Source organism: Gigantopelta aegis, chromosome 10 (assembly GCF_016097555.1).
Source record: "Gigantopelta aegis isolate Gae_Host chromosome 10, Gae_host_genome, whole genome shotgun sequence".
In the NCBI taxonomy this organism is placed as follows: domain Eukaryota; kingdom Metazoa; phylum Mollusca; class Gastropoda; order Neomphalida; family Peltospiridae; genus Gigantopelta; species Gigantopelta aegis.
In genome coordinates, this window is record NC_054708.1 from 75,321,250 (window position 1) to 75,334,910 (window position 13,661).

Below are 13,661 nucleotides of genomic sequence, written 5' to 3' on the forward strand. Positions count from 1 at the left end.
TAAATGAATTCTTTTGTCCATAAAATGAATTGATGTAAAATGTGATAAATTCCTATTTCCTTGTTCTAGCTAATATATTGGTGGCCATCTTGGATTAAATGATGTTGTGATGCCTTAATTAATTGTGAATACTGTAGATCTCTAAATTAATGCGAGTGGTGGTGGTGGGCAGACCAAAATGTGACATGAAATTAATCTGACTGGCCTCCCTTTGAAATGTTAACTTTCCGAACACAACATGTCTGTGTACTTTTCGGTTAAATCCAAGTTACAGGTGTCTTCAGTGAGACCAACTTACTAACATATCTGTGTACACATCAGTTAACATGTTTAGTTCCTATTGTTTTTGGAGAGATCAACTTAAAGCATATTTTTGCGGCAATCATTTATGTAATGTGTATAGTTACCTAAATCTGGCTAAACATTAGCATACATGTACCATTACAATGGTATGCCAACAAACTTGAACAGTAAAGACAAAGAAGCAGTTGACTGCAATATTAGCTTGCTAAAACCCATTCACACACCATGGATCGAGTCTGCGTTTGACAGAGTGGCCAAAGACCCTGCAATCTTCACACTTGGTTGGCAGTTTGCTGGACTATTGGATAATTAGTCTGTCTAGTCTATGATGAATTGTGCTCCAGTTCTTTTATAAATGTATTATAATTTTAATCTTTGTTTGTTTTAATAGCATGTGACACATAACTTTCTGGGCTATTCAACAATTAGTCTTGTCTCACCTACAATGAATTGTTTTCCAGTTCTGTTTTATAAATATATAGATTTTTTGTTTAATAACATGGGACATAGAAAGAAAGAAATGCGTAATATTATTAATTTGAATAACATGAACTTACATTTTTCACATTAATATTATGATCACATTAATTTTATGATCACATTAATTTCAGGATCTACAGTAGTTCATAATGAATTCCTGGTGAATGGTGACAAGCTCATTTCAGTTTTTATGATTAAAATTAGCTATATAATGACATACAGATTAATATAGAGAAACGTTATTAAAATTTCTGAAAAATACCCCCTCTCTACTAAAACTCAATTTCTGACCATAAGCTACTCTGCAGAAAAGTCCACCATGCTGTTTTGAGATCCAGATACATACACCTATCAAAAAAGCACAGTGACGTTTGGTGCCCTCAGATGGTACCAATTGGTCAAATTTGGTGTCTCGACTCATGGATATGTCCACATGGACATCCATAAACAATGCTCTCCACATATTATGAACTGGAGATATCATTTAAGCCTTGGTAGTACAGTGGTTAAGCCTTCAGACTACAGGCTGGTAGGTACAAGGTTTGCAGCCCGGTACTGGCTCCAACCCAGAGCGAGTTCTTAAGGGCTCAGTGGGTAGGAGTAAGGCCACTACACCGTCTTCTCTCTTACCAACCAACTAACAACTAACCCACTGTCCTGGACAGACAACCCAGATAGCTGAGGTGTGTGTCCAGGACAGCATGCTTAAACCTTAATTGGATATAAGCATGGAAATAAGTTGAAATGAAAATGCAGTCACCTATTGTGTTAACATTTATGAATTTATTTTAATCCATTAAGGATGGCACATGAAGTCAGTTTGAATTTGAATATTCACAAACATCTGGCCGATGTTTTAATGTATACGAGATTAATTTTTTCTATGTTTTTTTTTTTAAACCATATTTATTCGAATTCAGGCAGTAATGTTTCTATGTAGAATGCACTATATAGTTTTTGGCCACTGTTTACTCCGAGTAGCACCACATAACAGTTCTGATATTCTCAAATTAATTATACTTTGCTTTATAGTGATACCATCTCGTATCCTCTGGAGTCGGGCCCATCTGGCCTCAGATTACAGTTATCTTCCCATTTGGTTGTCCAAAATCCGGAAGTTTGACCGCGCAAGTAGTCTGCTGTTTGACTGTGATTATTTCATGGCAGACAGCTATGAAGTGGCAACTGTTTGACTGAAGTGACAGGGGATAGCATGTAGTTTGTAAACATGTGTAACTTGTTGACATTGAAGACTTGTTTGTGGTAATTCCGGCCCATGCAAAAGTAGTGCTTTTTGTGTAAAATGGGTGTACTCCGGCCTGGTTTAGAGGGTGTGTCTGTTTAAACCAATATGCTGGGAGAAAGAGCTGGACAACAGGGGTTGTCCTTTTCAGGGTATGTGTCCCCCATGCAGGCAAAGGTACATACAAAACTTCACGGGCCTGCTGATATTAATAAAAATGTTATAGCCACTAAGGCTATATAGAAACATATAGTGAAATTAATTGTGGTCTGAGGCCTGATATAGTTCACACATTACACCGGTTAAATGCTTGATTCTGATGAAAGTATTATAACCAGAGAGGTGAAATTACACAGACTGATTGTGCATACCACAAGGAATATGAAAACTAATTTATTTATTTTCTAAATATTTTATTAAATTAAAAAAACATTTTTTTTGAATTTATTAAAAATTAAAATTAAAATTTTCAACTTTTAAATTTCAATATCCTCCAAAATAGCATAAAATGACCTCTGATGTTACTACAGGTTGTTGCAATATTTTTTAACAGTTTTGAGCTAATAATTTGGTAAAAAAGAGCAAAAGTTGGATTTTGTTAGTCAATATTGAGATTTTGATTTTTTTTACATATTGAATTTTAATGAGTTTCTCAATTATTGCAATTGGACAGAAGATCTAAATATAATGAATATATCACTACTAAATGTAATTAAAAACACTTTAAATAAATAGTATACAGTTTTTAACAAGATTAAGTACTCTAATAATACATTTCACCTACATTTATGTAAATTACACACTTCAGTCATTTTTCTAAAATGGTCTTTTATCCTTAGAAAATCTAATAGGTTAATATTCTATGCTGTCTGAATGTATTTATTGTGTTCAGTAATCAGATGCTGGTATACTTGTCAAGTTTATTGCAGAAAATGTGCCAAAAAGGTTAACATTTGGCTTGTAATACATATGGCAGAATAATCCATAATGCATATTCAGTGGTCATTACTACAAACATCCTTCCAATCAAGAAATACTACACTGAGGTATCCCAGACACTGGCACATGACTACACTTGTTAACAGTTATCACTGGAAACTGAAAAATATGGTGCAAGTACCTCTTGGTAGGATTTATATCAGCATTTTGTGACAAAATCTTCATTTTCAAAGTTGTCGTCAACAAAAAACATATTATGGTGTATACCTAAGTAATATCTGTAGGGCATATTCATATTAATATGCATTTATATGGACTGTTTTGCCTTTTACAAAGTGGCTACATGTCTAATGCAGTAAATGAAGTAGATTAAGTAAATACAGCAGGTCAAAATTGAATATGAGGCCTATCATGTCTAATTTTCCCTGAAATTAGTGTGTAAACATTTGTTGCAAATGGCCCCAATTTTGTGACTTTCACCATCCCTCTGACACATTTCTAATAATGTATCATGAATTCAGTCACCATATCTTTACTAAGCCTCCACTTATCATATCTAAAATGCAAAATTTTACAGTTTTAGATTTTTTTGTTTTTCAAAAATTTAAATTTAAGTTTAATATTTCATTATAAATGAAGTAAAATCTAATGATTGATTTGTTTTCCTTTAAATATTTCAAAATCCTTCCAAGACAACACTGTGCAGATAGAACATATGTAGAAGAAAAAATAGCTGCTCATTGTATGAAGAAATTCCAAAATTTGATAAAGTTATTACATTTTGAAGTTGGTGTCCCTCAAGTTTCCATTGCTAAAATTGGCCATGGCAAGGCACTGTGGTAGGTGTTTTAACACAGCCTCTGTATACTCTCAGTTTAAAGGTGACATACCGATACTTACCGAGCATTGCTTTAATATGTATATCATTGGAATGCATTAGTGTGGGCCAGTTTTTAGGGGAAAAAATTGACTGATAGGCCTCAGATTACAGTTATCTTCCCATTTGGTTGTCCAAAATCCGGAAGTTTGACCGCGCAAGTAGTCTGCTGTTTGACTGTGATTATTTCATGGCAGACAGCTATGAAGTGGCAACTGTTTGACTGAAGTGACATGTAGTTTGTAAACATGTGTAACTTGTTGACATTGAAGACTTGTTTGTGGTAATTCCGGCCCATGCAAAAGTAGTGCTTTTTGTGTAAAATGGGTGTACTCCGGCCTGGTTTAGAGGGTGTGTCTGTTTAAACCAATATGCTGGGAGAAAGAGCTGGACAACAGGGGTTGTCCTTTTCAGGGTATGTGTCCCCCATGCAGGCAAAGGTACATACAAAACTTCACGGGCCTGCTGATATTAATAAAAATGTTATAGCCACTAAGGCTATATAGAAACATATAGCGAAATTAATTGTGGTCTGAGGCCATCTGCACCACTATACCAACCCATGACAACTGGACTATACCTGTCTGATACTCTCTCGTTCAGACAGATCCGGCTTCTCAAGATCTGTATTTCAGCACAGCACTTCACCTTCAGCGTCTGAATGACTGTCAGTCTAGGGGTTTTCTTGACGGGATGCAACCCATTTCGTCCCTTTAAGCTGTGCACCCAAACGGCCTTAACGAGGCCACTCGCGTGAACATATCGATCGGACCTTCGTTCAAAATTTTATGTCGAAATTACTTTTAATTTTTTTTATTATTAAATAGTCCGATCCTCTGTTCTTTCTCTTATTTATTTTTAAAATGCTCCAAATTATATAAATATTCGGCCAAGCAGTCAATTCTTTTTATTTTTGGCTTGTAACTTTTTATTTAATTTTTTTTTTTTAAATTCTATTAACTTTTTTACTGATTGCTATTTTTCAAATTCTGCCCATTTTCACACACCCCCCCCCCCCCCCCCCATCCCGAGTCAGGCCACCGATCTCGGGATGGGCGTGATCGAAACCCCAGTGGTATATGGGCACCTTAAACTAGTTATCTATCTATCTATCTATCAAAATTAATTATACCAAAAGTATGTGTGTCATTGATTAATTTATGGATGGATGGATGGATGGATGGGTTTGGGTGGGTGTATGGATGCATGGACAAACAGATGGAAGGGTGGATTGATGTACATGTATAAATATATAAAAGCAAAAATTAAATTCAGAAGATCGTTCAGCAGTGATTTTAAAGTTCCTTGACGATGTTAAATTGTTTCTTGCTATAAACGTGTTTATTCCAAAGTTCATTGTCTGCGTCCTGTTCAGAATAGCTTATCTATGTAATTAGCATGAACTGGAAAATTACCTGCCTTAGCGTATTGTTAGTGTCAAAGCATAATAAAGCCCTGCTGCATATTGATTTTTGACTATCATTACATAGATCAATGTTATTTCAGGGTTCCTGGCATTGTTTTCAGACTACAAGATGGGGACAACATGCATTTACTCAGGTTCTAGAACACATCATAGGTTTTATGAAAATGTGTAATTAACCATATGAGCAGATGCCCTAGAACAAAGTCAGATGTGCAGTTAATTAACTCAACATGGGAGAAAATGGAACTGTGAGACATTCTGAGTGTTTAATCGCAATTGTATATATATATTTCCTGACCTTTTTTTGCTGTCAACAAAATTCATTAACGATGCAATACGAAGAGTGGAATTTGATGTAAATGCACACAATATTTCACAAGCAATTATTGGTCGTTCAGTTGTCACGCACGTAACATGGTCCAAAATAATAAATATTTATATTATTATCTTTTTATTGTTTGACAAGATAAGATTAAGCTATGTGTCATTTTTGTTAATTGCAGTGGCCATCAACAACAGGAGGTAATATATAGCACAGTGGTTAGGAAAGGAAAGGAATGTCTATTTTATGACACATCAGCATATTTTAAACTACAGCTGTTTAATGTATGTCCTACATAGAGTTATTTCAACACTGTGTGTGTATATAATTGTATAGAACTGTACACGGAAATGTAGTTCTCATGGTAGAAATGTATAAGGAACAGAGTAATCAATTGAGCACAATTAATACTTAATAAAAAAAGAGAGAGAGACAGACAGACAGACAGACAGACAGACAGAGAGAGAGAGAGAGAGAGAGAGAGACAGACAGAGAGAGAGACGGACAGAGAGAGAGAAGGGGGGGGGGAGATGGGAGAAAGTCAGAGAGAGAGAAAGAGGGGAGAGACAAACACTAAAAAAGAATGCTGTCACATTTGCTACTCTTACTAAAAAGCAGCAAGAGACCTATTATATACACCTTCCAATCAACATGAATGAATGAATGAATGAATATTTAATGACACCCTAGCACAAAAAAATGCATTGGCTATTGGGTGTCGTACAGTGTAAAATAAAATAAGGAAATGATATTCAACATCAGTATATTTAAAATTCTAAAGCTAAGTTAAAACACTATTTAAAAGCTATGTAGATATATCAGCTTAAGTAGGACAAAACATAATGGGAATTGTTAAAGCAGGAAAATGTTAAATAGTTTATGAAAATAGAATAATGGTAAAAAAAATTAATTAGACATAAAGGTACACAAAAGAAAGAAGAAGGAAAAAAAAAAAAAAAAAATGTGTAACGTGTTCGATCATCACCATTTCTTTTGTTTCTTACCATGATGTGTTTGCTTATTCAGGTGTCACATGGAAACATGCTAAAATATTGAATCTGTATTATAGATCTGTAGTTGATTTAAGGGTCAGACAGTGTTGCGCTGACACCGTAATCTTTCATAGGATGAATGCCACATACACACATATTATCCCCGTTATCAATCAATGTGCACGACAAGCAGAAAAGTCCAAAAGACAAATGATGCATTGTTGTCCTTGCACATTTATCCTAGCTTCTGTCCATTGATTCATATGTTTGCTGAAAGATTTGGTACTTTCATTTTCACCATGAAAGAATGAACAATAGATGTGCATGTTAATAATATTAATTGTCATAGTCACATACTATCTGTAACAATTAACGTGTAATGCTGCTATTGATCAGGACTCAAAAACATCTCTTCAGAAAAGCTTCGGTCATTTGTCCTGATTAAATGTAATGCAGTTGTCTAGCTTAAATTAAGCCAGCATTGTTTAATGTTCCAAGACATTTTTCATCTGGCATAAAAACTGTAGGATCTGACATGACAAAGGACATGTGTTGATAGCAGTAAATTTGTTTTAATTAGTGTGACAAAAAAGTCATACATTTTCAATATTAAATATTTTATACAAAACACACTATTTAAAAAAAATAAAAAATTGGTGTCTTTCAATTAGCTGAAATTTTTGTTATATGTTCTGGACACATTCGTCAACTTGGTGTTTAACTTGAATTGTTTTTAATATTACTTGAATTCAAAACTAGTGCTCTGGGCCCCATTCCACAAAGTGATCTTAGCGCTAAGATCACCTTAAGTGCATATGTTAGCTGTGCAGTTACGGTGATCTTAGGGCTAAGATCGCTTCGTGGAACTGGGTCCAGGGGCCTAATTTACAAAGGTCTCTTAGGCTCTGCTAGACAACAAAGCAACCTCTTTACAAGTCTTTTAGCATTGCACTGTGAGATCGCAAAGTTATGAGAGTTTAGTGAATTAGGCCCCTGCTTTGCTATAGTCCCAATGTTTGCATGCTTTGGATTGAAAACATTATTATTACTACTACAGTGCCATGGCTGCCATGTAGTGTCATTGTTTGTCCCCTACCAGTCCAACCAGATGGGACTAGGTTTGTGTCCAACTTTTTGTCTGTCTGTCGGTCGGTCTGTCGGTAAGGCTTGCTGTATGGCTGTATGCATGTATGTCTGTCTGTATGTCTGTCTGTGTCTGTCTGTCTGTCTGTATGACTGGCTGTATGTATGTATGGCTGTCTGTAAGGTTGTCTGTCTGTGTGGCTGGCTGGTTGTATGACTGGCTGTATGTATGTATGGCTGTCTGTAAGGTTGTGTGTCTGTATGGCTGGCTGGCTGGCTGGCTGTCTGTATGGCTGGCTGGCTGTCTGTATGGCTGACTATATGGCTGTCTGTATGGCTGTCTGTCTGTATGTATGGCTGTCTGTCTGTTTAGCTGGCTGTATATATGTATGTATGTATGGCTGTCTGTATGTCTGTATAGCTGTATGTATGGATGTCTGTCTGTATGGCTGGCTGTCTGTCTGTATGGCTAGCTGTCTGTCTGTATGGCTGTCTGTTGGTCTGTCTGTCAAACAAATGGTTTTTCAGATGGGGTTTTTCCACAATGCCTCAAGATATCAAGCTGACATTTTGGGTATAGTTTTATCATGTACTGCTACAGATAAAGTTTGCCATTTTTGACAGTGTTATGGCCCTTGAACACAGGAGATATGAAAATTAGTTTTCTGGACATTTTGTTTTCATTTTTGACATTTTGTGTATAGTATTATCATGTACTGTTACAGATAAAGTTTGACTTTCATGGTGATTGATCAATTCTTGTCACAGAGTTATATGGCTCTTGAAGTTTCCAGGAAAAGTGGACATGTATTCCTTTAGCAGTACTCTCAGATTGCTTGTTTAAATTATATTACCATCAACACAAACAAAATGTTGAAAAATCTTATAAATTAATTTAAACTAGTGTCAGAGTGCCGGCTATTATTGTGCTGAAAACATGTGGGGTGCTACTAGAACTAGAAATGTAGAATTAGAGTTGTCAAAGATACTTGCTGTTATATTCAAAACTAACAGCATTATCTCTCCCCATTTGTTTCTGGTCTATACTTTAATGGTGAGGCAGGGTTGTAGTATTTATATCAATGATGTATATATTAAATGAAATATTATATAGTAGGTTTATCCACATATGTTACTGATGTTTATGGGATTTGAATTTGTGGTATTCATCCCAATTAGAAAGAAAGAAAGAAATGTTTTATTTAACGATGCACTCAACACATTTTATTTACGGTCATATGGCGTCAGACACATGGTTAAGGACCACACAGATTTTGAGAGGAAACCCGCTGTCGCCACTACATGGGCTACTCTTTCCGATTAGCAGCAAGGGATCTTTTGTTTGCGCTTCCCACAGGCAGGATAGCACAAACCATGGCCTTTGTTGAACCAGTTATGGATCACTGGTCGGTGCAAGTGGTTTACACCTACCCATTGAGCCTTGCGGAGCACTCACTCAGGGTTTGGAGTCGGTATCTGGATTAAAAATCCCATGCCTCGACTGAGATCCGAACCCAGTACCTACCAACCTGTAGACCGATGGCCTAACCATGATGCCACTGAGGCTGGTCACCATCCCAATTAATGCATCAAAATTAAACAAATTTACAGCTGAGGCATGTGCACTACTTGAAGCAGCTAAAGTACTAAACTTACAAGACAAACTGTCTCCCAACACCGTTTTCCTTACAGACTGCAGATCTCTACTACAGAGCCTCCAGACACATTGTGGCGAACATATTCTGTCGAATATCAGGAGGGAACTTCAAGATATGTCAAAAAGAACAAACATAATCCTTCAGTGGATACCATCTCACTGTGGCGTGCCAGGCAATGAAGAAGCAGACAGGCTCTCAAAAACAGGAAGTAAACTTCAGCAGGTATCTCAACCCACATCATACTCGGAGGTGAAAACCATCATAAAGAACCGCTTTAACACCAACTGGAAGATACGGATGGAAGTGGGAAAAGAGGATAACCTTGAGTCACTGGACAGAACACAGCAAGTAATTATCTTTAGAATGAGGACTGGCCACTGTCGCCTGCTCTCCCACCTCTATAGACTCAGACTTGCCCACACTGATGAATGTCCCTGTGGTACAGATGCCCAAACACCTGAACACATTCTTCAGTCCTGTCCATCATATACCACCCTGAGACAAGAAACCTGGCTGTATCCGGTGGACCTAAAAGAGAAACTTTGGGGACCGACGTCGTCCCCCCTTCAACGGACAGCGGACTTCCTGGTGAGAACAGGACTGGAAGTCTGAGCATGGCCTTGGGAACGCAGAAGAAGAAACAAATTTACCACCCCCACAAACCGCCTCCACCCTCTTGAAATATTACAGAAACCATGTGTACAATGTATACAGCAAGTGAAATATAAAGATTATAATAGTTGCTATTCGAATTACAAGGGAATTTGTTTGATAAATCTAATGGTAAATATTAATGTTACAAAGTACTTGTTGTGTATGTATCATTTCATGGTTTATACAAGTGCAATACATATGTCTATTGAAGGTCGATATGCTAGCTAGTGTATATATATATGCTAGGTTTGGGGGTGTTTTTTTTAAAAGAAGAAAAAAAGTTTGTTTTGTTTAATGACACCACTGGAGCACATTGATTAATTAATCATTGGCTATTGGATGTCAAACATTTGGTACTTCTGACACGTAGTCATCAGAGGAAACTCACTACATTTTTCCTAATGCAGCAAGGGATTTTTTATATGCACTTTCCCACAGACAGAAAAGCACATATCACAGCCTTTGTCCAGTTGTGGTGCACTGATTGGAACGAGAAAAAACCCAATCAGCTGAATGGATCCACTGAGGTGATTCGATCCTGTGATGCAAGTACCTCAAGCGAGCACTCACATTTTCCTGGATTAAAATCATTGCAAAGTCAGCCAGATATTTATCATTCCCAGTGTCATATCTCCACAATGCTAATTACATCATGTGACAAGTGGGAGTTGTCAGAAAAAAGGTCTAACATGTCAGTCTTTCTCCTGACACCAGTTTCATCGTATGATAGTCCCCACCTTGATTGTAAGGTATATCTCATGCACATGATTACAATATTGGCTGTTTAATCCAGTTTCATTGTACGACAGTCCCTACACTGATTGTAAGATATCTGATGCACATTATTGCGACATCGGTGGTCTAATCCAGTTTTTCATCATATGACAGCCCCAACTCTGATCGTAAGATATCTCATGCACATTTTTGTCATTGTAATCTTTGGTTTAAATTATAATTGCATAACCAAAGAAGTAAAAAAACAAAAAAACCCACAACAACCCATGAAAATTACTTACATTAATATCTATTTACAGTACTATTTTACCATAATAAACCACTGTATCCCCAAACATACCAACTGAACCTTTTCTTTTTTGTGTTAAACTTTCATTAGATATTTCAAATCTATCTATATAATTCTGGATCCAGCCTCATTGCATGTTAATAGATGTGAACTGAAGTATAGCAACAGATGTGTTTCCCCAAAAGCCAGCATACATGTAGTATGGAATGGAAACTGGATTTAACGTGCCCCTATCCACAAGGGTTCAGGCACGCCCACTTCGGATTTAGCCTCTGACATCGCCAGTGACCAACTCCGAAGCAGGATACATGTAATACGTACATTTATTACCCTCCTGGTGAAGATATAGCGGTGTCGTACAAATTTCGTACGCACCACCAGGTGCGTATTACAAACTGTATTTTGATTTGTCAACAGGGAACAGAGTCAATTTCGATTGGTTGGACAGCGACCTTATTAGCATAATAGGACTATTTTTTTCATTCATAATTAATGTCAAGGTCAGTAACATCCACAACTTTTACTACAAATGTCATTCATTAAAAGTTGATGTAAACTGGACCGCGCGAGAAATATTTTTAAATAAAAAAAAAAAAAAAAAAATGAATAGAACAATAATTAAACATATTCATTTTATTTATTATGTGTATTTTTGGTCTACAAATTGTTATTGTCAGTTGTGATTTGTGAATTCATCATTATTAAGGTCTACGACAGTCACTTTTTGGACCCTTGTTTTGGCTTCGTACACAATAAATGAAACATATCCAACGTTAATTTTTTTATATGATATATTTGACAAAAGGTAGTTTTTTTATTTTTTAAAACTTAAACTTAATATTTTTTGTAGAATTATGAAAAAGTAAAATATACCGACCTGTAAACAGCGTTGTTTGCTTGTTGTAGAAATTTAACAGGGGTCAAGGTTAGTATACCAGTTTTTATTTTAATGTGGCGATGCATTGTAATAATATAGCTCATTTTGAATTTGAATGACGTCAGAATTCCAATGACGTCACTTTGCACCTCCTTACAATAACCACAAACTGGGTACATGACGTTTCCGTTTTAAGAATGCTGGAAAAAATCGAGTGCAAAACTCCTATTGATTTTTTTTTTTCGAACATTACTGAAGCACCTGAATGTGTTTGAAGAAAATTCTGTGATTGAAAAATTGTACCTTTTACGAAATATGGATTTCAAGTGAAATTACGGTAAGATATGCTATATTTATTGCGTACAAAGAAAGCCAAAACAAGGGCGGGAAAACTCCGCAAAGTGACAGTCGTCAACCTTAAAGTTATAACTTTAGTTTTCCCGTGAACTCAGCTGCTTTTGCAAGCTACACGTTTTTAAATGCAAAAACACTTGTTATTCTCTTATTGGTTGGATTTTTGGTCAACAAATTGTTATTGTCAGTTGTGATTTGTGAATTCATCATTATTAGCATAACCAGTGGGGTAACGGGAACATTTGTTCCTTGGGGGCGTTTTGTTAAAATATGGAATTATGCATTAGTTTTACCCATTTTTCACCCAATATGAAAATAAACATATATTGACGCATGTACAAAATTAAAAAATGAAACCCGATGGAAATTTATGGGGAAGTACGTCTACACCACTCCCCTGAAAACGTCACTGAGAAGTAGCGGAAGTACAACGAACTATTTCTCAATGCGGCGGTACGTAGTCGTGCACTGGCTAGTTATGCAAATCAATATCCGGTCTTGAAATAGGCTACAAAATTGATTGATTGATTTATTTATTTTTCATAATTTGCGTGATTTAAAGGAGGGTAATAAATAAAATACCACACTCGTTTTCGCTAGATATCATTTTTACGAAACTCGTAAACTTCCCAAACGTATCTGACCTCACTTTCGTTCGGTCAGATACGTTTGGGAAGTTCACTCGTTTCGTAAAAATGATATCTAGCGAAAACTCGTATAGTATTCTATATGTGTGTGTATATATATATATATATATATATATATATATATATATATATATATATATAGTATATTATGATCAAATGTAAGATTTTCTTTTATATAGTTACATGTTTAAACAATTACATGTATAAGAGTTTGACATTTTAATCATTTAACATCAATCTTCAGTCAGCATTTAAATTTATTAATAACTATTTTTTATAAAACTACAAATCTTAAGCATCTTTTGGGTGTTTTTTTATTTAATGAATTATGTAACTATTCCTGTAATATACATTTGTACACAAAAACTTCAGCCAGAGTTTATTTTCATTCTTTGATTCTGTTGTGTTAACCCTCACCCAACATATTTCTAATCTCAAAAATGTTCAATCAGTATTAAATTTAATTATTTATTTAGTTTTCTGTAACTATTTCTGTAACATCCATAAAAGCTTCAGCCAGTGTTTAATTTGATTCTATTATTTTACACCCCTCCCCCCACAACATACTGTATTTGTGATCTCAAACATCTTCAGTCAGTGTCTATTTTGATTCTATTTTACACCTCCCTCCACAACATACTGTATTTGTGATCTCAAACATCTTTAGCCAGTGTCTATTTTGATTCTATTATTTTACACCTCTCCCACAACATACTGTATTTGTGATCTCAAACATCTTTAGCCAGTGTCTATTTTGATTCTATTATTTTACACCTCTCCCA